The sequence below is a fragment of the Gossypium hirsutum genome, chromosome A07 (assembly GCF_007990345.1).
Source record: "Gossypium hirsutum isolate 1008001.06 chromosome A07, Gossypium_hirsutum_v2.1, whole genome shotgun sequence".
NCBI lineage: Eukaryota > Viridiplantae > Streptophyta > Magnoliopsida > Malvales > Malvaceae > Gossypium > Gossypium hirsutum.
The window spans coordinates 53,442,221-53,456,782 of NC_053430.1; the positions used below are offsets into that span (position 1 = coordinate 53,442,221).

At 36.6% G+C, this 14,562-nt stretch overlaps 1 non-coding gene across 1 annotated transcript; it reads right to left on the reverse strand.

The window, feature by feature from the left end:
• Positions 1 to 340: 340 nt before the first annotated feature.
• LOC121204421 (small nucleolar RNA R71) lies at positions 341 to 447 on the reverse strand. The gene has a single exon (XR_005899346.1). It is a non-coding gene; the product is annotated as a small nucleolar RNA R71 (small nucleolar RNA).
• Positions 448 to 14,562: the final 14,115 nt, after the last annotated feature.

Genomic DNA, 14,562 nt, shown 5'->3' on the forward strand with positions numbered 1-14,562 from the left:
TTCTTTAACAGGAACTGAATCGAGCATAGTTAGACCTGCTGTAGCTGCAAATACTTTTGAACTAAAACCTAACACTATTCAAATGATACATCAATTTGTTCAGTTTGATGGTTTACAGGATGAGGATCCCAACTCTCACTTAGCAAACTTTTTGGAACTATGCGATACATTTAAAATTAATGGTGTTTCTGATGATGCCATTCATCTTCGGTTATTCCCTTTTTCATTGAGGAACAAAGCTAAACAGTGGTTGAACTCGTTAACACGAGGTTCAATTACTACTTGGGAACAAATGACCGAAAATTTTTTACTAAAATATTTTTTGCTGGCTAAAACGGCTAAATTACGTAATGATATCTCTTCATTTGTGTAGATGGACTTAGAAACTCTTTACGATGCATGAGAGAGATACAAAGACTTACTGAAAAGGTGCCCTCACCATAGGTTATCGCTTTGGCTTCAGGTTCAAACATTCCATAATGGCCTGAATCCTTTGACTCGACAAATGGTTGACGCAGCTGCTGGCAGAACCATCAATAATAAAACACCTGAAGATGCTTATGAGTTTATAGAGGAGATGTCACTGAATAACTATTAGTGGCAAGTCATGAGGACAAAGCCAACAAAAACAACTAGTGTTTATAACGTCAATTCGGTTACCATGCTCTCTAATCAGGTAGAACTCTTGAATAAAAAAATTGATGGTTTTCTTAGTTCTTCATAGGTTCACCCAGTAATGCAGTGCGAAGCAAGTGGAGGTGGATCAAGCAATTCAGAATACCAACCTTATGGCCACAACATGGATAATGAGCAGTTAAATTACATGGGTAATAATTCTCGATCTCAAAACAATCCATATAGTAACACTTACAATGCAGGTTGGAGGAACCACCCAAATTTCTCATGGGAAGGCCAAGGAAATCAGAGACCACCTCCAGGCTACCAACAACCACCCTACCAACAAGAAAAGAAGCTGAACCTTGAAGAGATGCTCTCAAAGTTTATATCGGTGCTAGAAACTCGTTTCCAGAATACCGAGATAGCACTTAAAAATCAACAAGCGTTGATCCAAGGGCTCGACATTCAGATCGGCCAGCTTTCCAACCTAATCTCTGAATGACCACAAGGTAGCTTGCCAAGTAATACTGAACCCAACCCAAGGGAATAGCTCAACGCGATTAATGTTCAAGATGAAGAAGGATTCGTTGAGCCTGAGCCATAACCGAAGCAAGAAACTATGGTCAGCAGATATCAAGATAAGGTAGGTCATAATAAAAACAAATCAATGAATGTCGAATATAAACCTCGTGTGCCATACCCCAACGCGACAAGGAAAGACCGCTCAGATGAACAATTTGGTAAATTCCTTAAACTCTTAAAAAAATTACACATTAACTTACCGTTTATTGAAGCTCTATCGTAGATGCCAAACACAATGAAATTTTTAAAGGAGCTTTTAGCAAATAAGCGGAAGTTGGACAAGGCGTCACATGTGGAGCTAAATGCAGTTTGCTCAGCTATTTTACAGAATAAACTACCCAACAAACTAAAAAATCCAGGGAGTTTTACAATTCCTTGCTTAATTGGTAGTTTAGATGTTAATAATGCATTAGCTGATTTAGGGGCTAGTATTAACGTCATGCCCTACAAAATGTTCAAACAATTAGGTATTGGGAAACCCAAATAGACTAGGATGAGCATTCAATTAGCAGATAAAACTATAACATTTCCTAGGGGTATTATTGAAGATGTGCTAGTTAAAATCGATAAATTTATATTTCCTGTTGACTTTATTGTTTTAGACATAGAGGAAGACAGCAACACTCCTTTGATTTTAGGAAGGCCCTTTTTGGCAACAGCTAAAATGATTATTGATGTTGGCACAGGTGAGCTCACACTTTGTGTAGGAGACAAAACAATCACCCTTCAAGCTCGCAATTCCGGCAACACATCGAAAATTGAAGGTGATTGTTTAGACCATTCTACTAAAACTGACAATATGGTTCAACCTACTTTGAAGGAAATGAGTCTGAAGAAAGCACATGAGCCATTCTCAAGCAATATTAGAGGACCTATTCATGAAGATCGAAGGCTACAAGTCGAGGAGCTGGATGACTGGCGGATGCATAAACCGAAAACACACGATAAACCAAAACTACACCAAAACAAGCTCAATACCTTTCCAAATCAACTTATGGTTGGAGATAGAGTTTTATTAGATGCCGCAGATCCTCACATTATCACTACCAAACCAAATGAAGATGTCCCTCTTATGGTACTTAGTATTTTCCCATTTGGTATAGTCGAGGTAAGTCATCCCAAGTTCGACATTTTTAAGGTAAATAATACCCGTCTAAAACCTTATTTTGATAAAATGGATACCAGGAACGAGGAGAATAAACTCTTCGAACCCCCATGACCATTAAATAGAGAGGTAAGTCGAGCTTAGACTATAAATAAGCGCTTCTCAAGAGGCAAATCGAGCACTAACTGTATTAACTTCTTTAAATTTTAGTGTTTAACACCTAACTTACTAACAGAGCTCTTGAATACAGGTTTACCACCTAGACACGGCCAATCATAGGGGCGTGCTGAGGGCTGTGTGAAAATAGGGCAAATATTTCCCCAACACGGGCTACAATAAAGTGCCACAGCCGTGGGTGAGCCTGCCAAAATAGCACGGACATGTCGCACGCCCGTGCCTTTAACCCGTAGCTGAACCTGTCATATTAACACTGGCGTGCGACACGGCCATGCCAAGCAATCGTGGGTGAACTTGTTTAATTAACACGGGCGTGGGCCTAGATACATGGGCGTGGGAGAAGCGAATGAAGCCAAGCACAGTCATGCGACACAGCTGTGTGCACCCACATGCCTAAGGAATACGTGCGTGGGGAAATTATCAGATGCATCCAAATTCAAAATTCGCGAATTACACGGGCAAAAATTGGGGAACATGGGAGTGTTCCCTGGCCGTGTGCCCCAAAATCTATAAATAGGATGCACTATTCATTGTTTTCCTCACCCAAAAACCCTAACCCTAGCCACTACAAGTCCACACGCCCTCCCCGCCATGCCCGTGCACTGCTTCCAACATCATTTTCGACACCCAATCTATCTCCTTTAGCATTTGTTTACTCCTTTCTCTTTTATTTCATTGATTTATAATGCTATTTATCATATTAAACTATATTTTTCATATTATTTTCATCTTTCTATCACTCAAATGTCACTTATAGAATAAGTATCATCTTTTTCATGTTTAAATTCTTACTCATTACATGATTTCTCTACTCCATTTGATTAGTTAGAAGTGCATATTTATGGTTAGGATAGTTGAAATTTTCATGTTTCTTGTGTTGACATTTCTGTTCATTCATATAGTATGTTGCATTCCATTCTTTGCCATTTTTACTTATATCACCATGCTAATGCCACAAAAATAGGTCATTGAACTTAGTGTTTTTGTTAAACTTAGTAGTGGTGGCTGAACATATTTTTGCATTTTCCTCTTCAAATTTAGTCGTATTTTTTTTCTTCTTTTCCTTGTCTACTCATCAAGAAGAATTGATGTTTCCACTTGCAGGTATACAATGTCGTCTTCACGTGGTAAAAAGGACGTTGTCCCTGCTTAAAAGAAAAGGAAGGGAGTGTCATCTTTCTCGGGTCCCACCACGAAAGTTCGTCACCCTTTCCTGAGGTTCCCCATCGGGCCCCAAGAAGAACTCTTCCAAATACTCCAAGCTCGACCTTTAATTGCGAGCCGCTTCATCGCCTAGGATGCAATAGAACAAGTTAAATTGGCTGATGTGATTCGAGCCCTCCTAACCACTGACCCTTAGGAGCTTTTCTTTTGGATCATTGAGCCGACGTATCTCGAGCTTATGATAGAGTTATGCTCCACATTTCATCTTCAGACCGTGATGACGAACTTCGATGATCTTGACACGGTGCAATTTCATCGAGGTGGATTAGTCCGCTAGCTCAGCGTCCCAGAATTCGGTATTGCATTGGGTTTATATACGGAGGAATTCAAGGAGGAGAATGACTTACATGCTCTCAACTGCCACATTCATCGTTCTCCTTCACAATGCTGGGACGCACTAGTACCAGGCGCGGTCTCCTACAATCCTAGCCGCTCCAAGGCATCGGCTCTCCCTCCATCCCTGAGGTACCTACACGCCATTTTGGCCCACAAGATTATAGAAAGGTGAGAGAGCACTAGCGTCATCAACACTCACGACGCCTACTTTCTATGGTGTATGTCACACGGGCACGCCATCAACCTTGCCTATTTCATTGCCCTCGCGATTCAGCACCAGACAGAGCGGCATAGAAAGGGGGCCTTCTCCATTGGCCCCTATGTGACGCGATTGGTTCGACACTTCGAGCTCCTCAGCACCGCGGCCCATGAATCATCCTTGACCCTCATTGGCCAGATGTCTCCACGAGGCATCTCGAGCATGCTTAACATGAGGATGATCGAAAAGCGCCGAGGAACCTACCCTCCTCAATATCGTCTCGCCCAATCAACTGATGAAGAGGACCCCGAGGACATTACTGATGATGTCCCCCCACAGCACGAGGACCCACTGTCTCAGCCACTACCTCCCTCTCGTCCAATCCATACGGTGGCTTCATATACTGACATCTCTGAGCGCCTCACTTGATTCAAGCAGTAGTGTTTTCAATGATTTGACAACATTGATGCTAGTCTATAGCAAATCTATCAGCACCTCCACATCTCATCGCAACCCCCACCTTGCGAACCATCTAGCGATGAAGATGTTTAAAAACTTTTATTTATTATTTTATGTTTTTACTTTTATTTTATTTTAAGACTACTTTTTATTTTTCTTTCTCCATTTTTATTAAGACTTATAATTATTATTTTACAATTTTTAATTTTGGCTAATTCCTATTGAGTACTTACCCTTCCTTATATATTTCCTAAAAGAGTTCCTAATTCTATCACAGTTATAAATAGCTCCACAGCTCACTATTACTCAGGAACATGAAACTCCATCGGAAAAGGACTTATGGACTAACGAACCTCTACCACCGCCGGAGTATCCTCCTTCACCCTCACGTAGACTATTCTCCAAAAACTCCAGATCAAGAAAATTCATTCATCACTCAGGAAGTTTCATTCCTCTCCCTATCTTATTTTTATATTCTTATATCTATCTTTGTACATTGAGAACAATGTACATCTTAAGTGTGGGGGGTATTTATTTTACTATCAGAAAAATCCCTGAATGACTACTTTGTTCTCTTGAAAAGCTCTCATATCATATTTAGGATAAATTTTGATTGATTTATCATTTTGATTGATATATCTTGAATTAAAACATAGGCATTTATGCATTGATTGTTTAAACTTTAAGACATTAGAGAATCAAGCATGATAAGTTGATTTTTAAGAATTTAAAATTTTAGGTTGTTTTCCCCAAAGTTTAGGTATTACTTTGAGTTGGAATTCACAAGTTTTAAACGTCAAAAACCCATAATTTTTGTGAGATTTTGAGCCTTTTGAGCATCTATTAATTCTTTCATGCTCACTTTTATTATTGCTTTGAGTGCGTCAATAATTGAAACTGTTATTCTAGAACTTGCTTGATTATGCATGTCAAGACCACACTTTTTGATTTGATATGTCAAAATGAGAAAGGCACTTAGGAGTAACCCACTCATGCCATGAAAAGCCTACCTCCACGATTAACCCTTAGTAAACCCCGTTGAGCTAACAAGCCATTTCTTGTATTACCTTTAATATTAACCCTTAACCCATTATTGTTGAAATCCCCTAAATTAATTTGATCCCCATTTTTGTTGAGATTGGAATTGAAATAGTTGCTTAGCTATGTTTTATTCTACTTTGTAATTTAACTTTTTCTTAAATAAAGAAGAAGAAAAAAAAATGTATACATCTTAGTAGTAGTAATCTTTTGAGCCAAAGAAGTTAAATTCCATATTCTGAGAAAAGCTCTGTTGTACGCAATTGATGACTAGCTATTTTTCTAGTTAGGTAATTTTTCAATTCAATCTCGATTCTAACCTTTAATTTCAGCTTGTGACCGCACCCCCTAACCAAGTCGCGTTATAACCCTCTAAAGACCTTTTGATTGATGTTTCATGTCAATTTATAAGTGGTGGAGACTTGATTTTCATGCAAGCCTATGGTAATGACTTTTCATTATTAACTATTTAGTGCTTCATTTATTGTCCTTAAACACCTCGAGTAATTTGAGTGAATTTTTAGTGAGGATGTGAAACTTTGTGATATTCTGAATCAAAGGTAATTACTTAGATGAGGAGAGACACCTATGTTTTCAAGATAAAATGCTTAACTTGGAATGTTTGAAACTTTGATGTTCTTTTAGTTGAATTCTCAATGTATGATTACTTGTGGATTATTTCGAGATATTATCGATAGAAATTATAAGTTGAGAAGGATTTATTTTGATTATGAGTTGAGGATTTTGCTTGAGGACAAGCAAATGCTTAAGTGTGGGGGTATTTGATAAACTGTAATTTATACATATTTTTACCCCATGCTTAATGAATTTTATGGATGATTTTCCCTTAGAATTGGTTAATTCGATGCTCCTAATGCCTTAATTTCATATTTTATACTTAGGTGAGCATAGGAGAGCAAAAGGAACGAGAAACGAGCCAAAAATGGAGAAAATGGGCCAAAGTACGAAATCAACATGGCCTGGACCTCCTCACATGGGTAGACCACACAGCCATGTTAATCTGGAAGAATCGAAGCACAACTCACACAGGCGTGTCACATGAGCGTGTCCCTACTGAGCCCAAGTTTAGTCCAATTCAAAAAAGGCCAATTTTGAGGGTTTTTAGGCATTCCAAAGCCTATAAATACACCCTAGAGGAGGAGGAAAAGAGAGACACAGAGAGGAAGGAAGGAATTACTCGAAGAAAGCCGATTGTTCCATCTCAGAAGCTGGATTCATCATCAAGACTGAAGATCTCCCTTCAATTTCCCTTCAGGAGTTTTGGGTTTTCTTTATGTTTTGTATTCGTTATTCTTCTGAGATGTTTTCCTTTTTAATTATGAACTAAATCCCCTAAATACCTAAGGGGAATGAAACCTAAGATGAATCCTGTTATTATTTTCTGAATTGTATTATAAATATTTAACCTGTTTTAATTATGTGTTCTTAATTCTTGTTTTGACATCCTAAGATACCGATTCAAGATAAGCTCTTATTTAGAGGAGGAATAGACCCTGTCTAAGAGTACATTTGTCATAATTAAGCGGAGTTGTTTGCGCGCCTAGACATAGGGTGACAAGATTTTTCCAGATTAGGGTGAAACTTATTAAGGGGATCCATAGACCGAGTTAATGCAACCCTAGCGTGTTAATTAGAGAAAAGTCTCAATTATTCAATCTAGGGATTAGACGTTATTAGTCCTGAATAGGGATAATGACATAACTTAGGGATCTCTACGGGACAAGTTAAATGAATAAATCGTATGATTCGGAGCCAGAATATCAAGTAAAGTCTAGGTGGATTTTTCCTTAGGTATTGTCTTAATTCAATCATTTTCCAAAAGTAATCCCCCAATTCTACTTTCTGCGAATTCTTAGTTTAGATAATTAGTTAGTTAAAACAAAACCCCCTATTTTTAAACTAGATAATAAAAAGACAGTCATTACTAGTACTTGTAGTTCCTTTGGGTTCGACAATCTAGTCTTGCTAAAACTATACTACTGTTCGATAGGTACACTTGCCTACATCGTGATAATAGTTAGTTTCAAGAACGATTAATTATAAGTATTTAAAACCTGTCACATGAAAATCGCAATCAACACACGGCTGTATAACTTGACCATGTGTCACACACGGCTGAGACACACACCTGTGCCCCTTCCCGTATGGACAAAAATAGGCTATTTGCAAAGCCATTTTGGCACCCTATTTTCACAAGAATACACAAGCATAAATGATAATATATTTATAACTCAATAGGTAGCCATTCCATAACAATTCATACACATATAATACCATTTCTTCCTACCATTCAAATGCTTAACTAATATCATACATCTTCCATTCATATACCTTTCAAATAACAAGACACATTTGCATATTTTCCATTCCATCAAATATTTTTCAAAACATACCAAAAAATACTATCAAGTTTAGCCAAATCACATGGCTTAACCTTTACACAAATTGTACCAAAACCATGATCTCAAGTAACCATATTTATCATCTTTAAAACTAGCCTATACATGTAATGTTTACAATTATTCACAAATTCAAAAGTACCAATCAACAATTGGATAGTTTGATGTGCAACTCTGACTTGTTCGAACTAAGTGAGCTATGGATCTCTAAAAAGCATAGAAAAAGAAACAGAGTAAGTTTTATAGCTTAGTAAGCTCGTATAATTTAGAATTAAACTTACTATTTATACCAAATCAATACAAATAATTAAGGTAAAATCCATACAATTTCCAAATGCCTAATACATGCATTCATCTATTGGTTAGTCATATTAATACATGAAATCATCTATTATCACAATTCATTACTCAATATATATTGTATTCACCATGTCATTCACAATCATATAATTAATAATTTATTCAGTAATAGTACTCATCCGTATAAACATAATTTATGCCCGTTGAACCTATTAGAACTTCAAAGGATACTAAGGTGATAAACATCAGTATTTCGTCAATTCATTTTCATTTCCGCTCTTTTGAGCCATGATTGGTAAGCTCCTCCTAAGCTGATGGACAACAAGCTCTACTGAACTGAAACAGTAAGCTCTGATGAGCTGAATTAGTAAGCCCATACGAGCTGAGAATTGTAAGCTCATACGAGCTGATATATCGATAAGCTCATATGAGCTGTGGTGAGTCCGTAACAAATGCAGGAGCTCAACCAAAACGGTAACCCTAGTAACATGTCACTCGTATCTTACGAATTCTTACAGTTCAAACGGGGCTCGGTAACAAATAAACTATATCGATAAGGTATTTACAAACCAAATGTATCAATTACTCAATTATAAACATTCATTTTAAATAATTACAAGTATTTAAAAGTTCGATTCCAATTAAACGAACTGACCTTGAGTTGCTCAAATAGAAATTATCGACTATTCATCTACTTTTCTTTTTCCCCGATCTAATTCTGATCTCAGCTTATCTTGATTTATATATTATCAATTTTCGTACATCCAATATTTAATCAATTCAATTTAGCCCATAATACATAATTTTGAAAAATTTACACATTTCCCTTATACTTTTCACATTTTTACAATTTAGTCCTTTTCACATAAAATTGCAAATTCAAGTAATTTAATAAAATTTCATTCTAGCCGAATTTTATAGGGACTCCTAAAAGCCCATATCTTTTATTATTTCACACTTTTAACCACATAATTTTACATTTTTACAATTTAACCCCTTTTGACATTTTTTTCAAAAATCACTTAACAAAACATGTAAAACTATCATCAATCATCAAATTACTCAAGCATTCAACAATGGCAACATGTTAAATCTTTAATAATTATAAAATCTAGGGTATGGGCTATCTAGAATACAAAGCAACGATCTCAAAAACGTAGAAATCATTAAAAATCGAGCAAAAACAATACCTTAATTGAAGAATTTATCAATGCCAAATGAAGAACCCTATTTTAGCTTCTTGTACCTCTAATTTTTGGCTAAAAATATGAATGAATTAAGAATTTTGGTTTTGTTTTATTAATATTAACAATAATAAACATTTTACCAAAATAACCTTAATTAAAAACCACCAAATATCATGTTATTATGCCCATTAATGTCCATTGAATTTGATTATGTTCTAATTACAACATAAGGACTTCTACTTTAATGATTCACAACTATTTAATACCTTTAACTAGTAGAACATGCATTTTACACTTTACACGTTTCAGTCATTTTTACCGAATTAAGCATTCAAACGGTAAAATTTCTTTACGAAACTTTCACATAATAATTCTATCATGCTATAAAATTTAATAAAATAATAAAATAATATTTTAACTTCAGATTTGTGGTCCCAAAACCACAGTTCTTATTTGACCCAAAAACGGGCTGTTACATCAACCCACTTGGATACATAATCCACATCTACCAAAATATACTTGTTCCTATAGGAAGAAGGAAACGGGCCTAGGAAATCAATGCCCCATACATCGAAAAGTTCAACCTCCAGAATGTTTATCAAGGGCATCTCATTCCTCCTCGACATGTTTCCAGTTCTTTGGCATCGATCACAGTTCTTCACATATGCATAAGCATCTTTAAACATTGTAGGCCAAAAGAATCCAGCTTGTAAAATCTTTGTTGCTGTACAGGAACTACCAAAGAGTCTCCTACTTAGAGATGAATGGAAGTGGTACAGAATCTCATCAATCTCACTTTCGGCTACGCACTTCCTGATTATTTTATCTGCATATTGTTTAAACAAAAACGGATCCTTCCAGAAATAGTACCACAATCATAAAGGAATTTCTTCCTTTGCCGGTATATCATTTCTAGAGGAATTATTCCATATGCTTAATAATTGGAAAAATCAGCAAACCAAGGTGTTTCGTAGATTTGACTTACTTCGAAGATATGCTCATTAGGAAAATTCTCATTAACTTGAACAAGTGAAGAAGTTACCTCATTTTGTTCCACCCTTACCAAATGATTGGGTATTTTATTTTCAACACCTTTTCTATCTTGGATCTCAAGGTCATATTCTTGGAGCAAAAGTATCCAATGAATTAGACTTGGTTTAACATCTTTCTTCGTGAATAAGTACTTATAGCCGCATGATCGGTAAACTTTGTAACTTTGGTACCAATAAGATATGAACGGAACTTGTTAAAAGTAAAAACTATAGCAAAGAGTTATTTATCAGTTACTGTATAATTGATCTGGGCTCCTGTCAAAGTTCTGCTTACATAGTAGATAGGATGAAACACTTTGTTCATTCTTTGACCCATCATAGCTCTAATAGCAAAATCGCTTGCATCACACATCAACTCAAAAGGTGAGTTCCAATCAGGTGTAATAATTATTGGGGCTGAAATTGAGTAATTTTTCAAGTTCTCAAAAGCTTCTAAACATGCTTTGTTAAAATAAAAAACAATATCTTTTTCTAAAAGCATATATAAAGGTTTAGAAATTTTTGAAAAATCCTTAATAAATCTATGATAAAAAATGGTATAGCCTAAGGAACTTCTAACTCCTTTTCTACTAACTGGAGGTGATAATCTTTCAATTACGTCCACCTTTTCTTTATCCACTTCAATCTTGGTTTTGGAAATTTTATGACTTAAGACAATTCCCTCCTTAACCATAAAATGGCATTTCTTCCAATTAAGGACAAGATTTGTACCTTGCATCTTTTAAGTACCTTAGCCAAATTACTCAAACAAACATCATAAGTGTTACCAAAAATAGAAAAGTAGATCCCAAAAAGATTATGGCTGTGTTGGATTCGAATATGCCAAAAAACGTCATCGAAGTACGTAGTTTTCTTGGCTTGACGAGTTATTAGAGAATTTTTTAAAGGGATTTTTTATGATTGTGACACCTTTGACATGACTCCTATGGAAGGGTAACAAGTTTTACTGGTCCAAAGAATGCCAACAAAGATTTGATAAGTTAAACAAGACCTTAACTAAAGCCCTAGTTTAAGCCAACTGGAATCAGGAGTCAAATATGTAATGTTTGTTGATATGTCCTTAAATGGAATGGGATGTGTGCTCATGCAAAATAGAAGGTCGATCACTTATGCATCATGCCAGCTCAGGCCTCAAGAGAAGAACTATCCAACTCAAGAGTTGGAACTCACCGCCATTGTTTTGGCTTTAAAAATTTGGAGACACTATCTTTATGGAGAGAAGTGTCATATATTTTCTGATCACAAGAGTTTGAAGTATTTGCTCTCCTAGAGGGAGCTAAATATATGCCAGTGGTTATGGATATAGCTGCTAAAAGATTATGATCTAACAATCGAATACCATCCAGGGAAAGCAAATATGGTGGCAGATGCACTAAGCAGAAAGACTATTTCGACTTAGGCTTCTTTGCGTGTGAAAGTGCGCTTGGTGGGTGATGGATCACTTATCGCTTAGTTAAGAGCGTGTCCTATTTTTCTTTCTCAAATATTGGAGTCTCAAGAAAATGATGTGCGATGTGAAGAAATAAAGACGCAGATAGAATGTAACACCCCTTACCCATATCTGACACCGGAACAGGGTTCAAAGCGTTATTGGACTTAAACATAAACATTCATATAAAACCGAGTCATAAAATTTTGTCCCAATTTAAAACTTTTCAATCACATGCATATTGTCCCTTATAAGGGTCTACAAGACCTGAAACATACATTGGAAGCGGTTCAGGACTAAACCAAGAACTTTCGGAACCTTTTAAACACTTAGAAAATTTTCTTGTTTTGTAGAGTCACATGCCCGTGTGGGTAGGCCGTGTGGGCACACACGCCTGTGTGGCTCGAGAAACGCTCTTGTCCTTCGCCCCTGTAACTTTCTGACTATGACATCATCAACAAAATAAGGTCACACAGCCAAGTCACACGCCCATGTGCTTGAACTGTGTGGCAAATTAAATTCCAAAAATTAAGTGCAGACTTCACAAGGCTTGGGCACATACCGATGTCCTAAGGCCATGTCCTTCAGACGATTGAGACACATGACCATGTCTCTGCCCATGTGTTTACTACTAGGCATTCTATTTTACATAATTAGGGTGCAGGGGTCACAAACGGCCAAGACACAAGCTCGTGTGGCTAGCCATGTGGACAATTTCTAGGCTAATTTCCAAGCCATTTTCCACCCCTAATGTAACACCCCGTACCCGAGACTGTTGCCGGAGTCGGACACGAGGGGTTCACAGACTAAATTCGCTTATTATTGCAGTCCATTTTAAAATTTTTCCAGGCAGTTGGCTAACTGCGTCACTGTCACCTTAAAAATCATATCTTGAGTTTCACAACTCGAAAATCAGTTTCGTGATTTTTCCCTGAAACTAAACTCATATGCCCATCTACATATTTTTTTCTAGAATTTTTGGTCGGGCCAATTAATACAGTTTATTAGTCAAAGTCTCCCATGTTACAGGGATCGACTACACTGACCTTTGCGCATTCCGACTTGGATATCTCCCTGCACAGAGCTTCAATACTGATTCCATTTGTTTCTATAGAAACTAGACTCAGAGAGGAATCTATACATATATGGCATGACTCCTAATTATCTCTGGTTAATTTGTAATGAATTTCCAAAGTCGGAACAGGGAGTCCAGAAACCGTTCTGGCCCTGTCTCACGAGAACCTGAATATCTCTTAACATACTGTCCATATGATCATTTCGTTACTTTCCTATGAAAATAGATTCATTAAGGTTCGTTTACCTAATTTATTCATTATTTAATTCCAATCCTAATATTTTTAGTGATTTTCCAAATCTACATCACTGCTGCTGCCAGCATCTGCCTTTAAGGTAGACTTTACCTACTTCATAGTTTCCATGATTCAACTAGCCCTTTTAGCATAAATAACACAAATTATGATAGTGACTAACCATTCCATACCAAATGATTATAACATTATGCTCAAATATATATAAGCCATTTTCGCATGGCTATATACATTAACCAAAATATTCCTCCGCCACTAGTCTATTTTATACATGCCATAAGATAATCCAAAACATAGCAGTACCAAACAGTGGATAGTGATAGTGTGACTAGTTGCTGACGATCCCCGAGCCTGTAGCTTCGCAAAGAGATCTATAAAACAGAGGAAACAGAGTAAACGGAGTAAGCATTACAATGCTTAGTAAGTTTTAAGCAGTGTCAACAGATAACAATCAAATTATAACATAGTTGTTCGTATTTTTATTTCACTCTTCCTTCGGGCATACCATCCCTTTTACCGAATATGCACGTCTCATCATATACAATAGGCAGATAAACTTTCACATAAAAGTGAGCTCATGTGACATAGATATATCGTATGATTTCACATCACCTCTCACACTGATCCGATGTCACATAATCATAGGAATAGTCTCATAGATTGCTCTCGTATGCATCACATAACTACCTTATGATTTAGTGCAAATCAAGCTCACATATAAACTTGGAGTACATACCTGTTTAACCTTTCACATTGAATATATTTATAAGCAATTCTTATTACGAAGTCTTACCCGGACATAATCTCCACACGTAGTCATCGGGTCTTTAGAGCTCGGATATAGTACGAGCACGAAGCTTACGGACCTTAATCAGTGATAATATTCTCGCATAAAGCCTGTGGGGTTTTAACCCGGATATAGTACTGACACAAATGCCCTTTGGGACTTATCACATTTATACACTTTCACATTCATCACATCGGCCATTAGGCCCTATCACATATATATACACTTTCACATTCATCACATCGGCCATTAGGCCTTATCTCATATATACACTTTCACATTCATCACATCGGCCATTAGGCCTTATCACGCATATACACT